We start from the raw sequence: 1,521 nt of genomic DNA on the forward strand, positions 1-1,521 counted from the left end.
CAACGTCCCCGGTATTGGATTGAGTTTCTAAAAACAACCGTGCACACCGAGGTTAAACTTTACCGGCTCCACTCCGACTCGCCGCTCGCCCACAATTTGTTTGCAACGAAACATTTGTTTTTAATTTTGTTGGTTTGAAATTGTTTTGAAAAGGTTCTTTAAATCTAGTGGGTTTGCAACTCATAAGAGCGTCACTTTCAACGTCCCCGGCATTGGATTGAGTTTCTAAAAACAACCGTGCACACCGAGGTTAAACTTTACCGGCTCCACTCCGACTCGCCGCTCGCCCACTAGTCCGAAGGCAACAAAACATTTGTTTTTCATTTTGATGAAAATTTCTGTTTTTAAATCTTGTTGGTTTGAAATTGTTTTGAAAAGGTTCTTTAAATCTTGCGGGTTTGCAACTCATAAGAGCGTCACTTTCAACGTCCCCGGCATTGGATTGAGTTTCTAAAAACAACCGTGCACACCGAGGTTAAACTTTACCGGCTCCACTCCGACTCGCCGCTCGCCCACAAATCCGAAGGCAACAAAACATTTGTTTTTAATTTTGATGAAATTTTTTGAAAACATTGGCTTGGCAAGCCCCAATCCGCGACTATCCACCCACCGCCACCCCACACGGGTGGTTGTTGTTGCGAAATGAGGTTGTGGTCGACATGCCCGTGCATTTGAGAAGGAGTTCCTAGCACTCCATGCTCTCCCATGCCAAAAAAAAGCCTAGACAACCCCATTTCGCAACTTTCCACGCCTTTTTTTTCCTCCCTCACCCATGGCGGCGGCATGGTGGCGGCGGCCGGATTCCGGCCACCACCGCCATGGGTGGCAGCCCCCCGACCCCGACACCAAACCCATAATACCGAGGCAACATATCGAGGCAACATGACATGGGTGTGGCGTGGGGGAAGGGGGCTGCAGCTAGGAAGGCATGGGCTGCCATGCATATGCAGGCAACACACACCCCCCTATATAGCATTTTATGCATTTAGCCCTTTGACAGGAAGAGACATCACCTATGCGCGAGGAGTCATAATGGGCTCTAAATAATTCAATACAAGGTATTTGGACGTGATTTTTTGCAGGGATACTAAGAAACATGCAATCTATGATGGGAAAAAGTTTCATAAATTTTTGAAGTCGGGAAGTATTTTTTATTATTTTTAGAAGTCGTAAAATTGAAAAAATCATTAAAACAAATCCGGGAGGAATTTTTTAGTTTTGTAAGTTGGAGAAGGTCCTAAAAATCATAGACTACTTATGGGGAGCTTATTGTGCGAGGAAATTTCAATAAAAACGGGGTTTGACAAGATTTGAAAAATTCTGTCGACATTTGAAAAAACCTGGAACCATGCTGCCGGCATGCTGCGCACATGCTGCGCGCAGGCTGCGCGCATGCTGCGCGCAGCCTGCGCGCATGCCATGGCAGGACAAGTTTCGCTAGCCTCACTGTCGACAGATGCGCAAGCTGCGCGCACGCTGCGCACAGGCTGCGCGCATGCTGCGCACAGACTGCGCGCACGC

This window comes from Prunus avium, unplaced genomic scaffold, assembly GCF_965620075.1.
Source record: "Prunus avium unplaced genomic scaffold, drPruAviu1.hap1.1 HAP1_SCAFFOLD_99, whole genome shotgun sequence".
NCBI lineage: Eukaryota > Viridiplantae > Streptophyta > Magnoliopsida > Rosales > Rosaceae > Prunus > Prunus avium.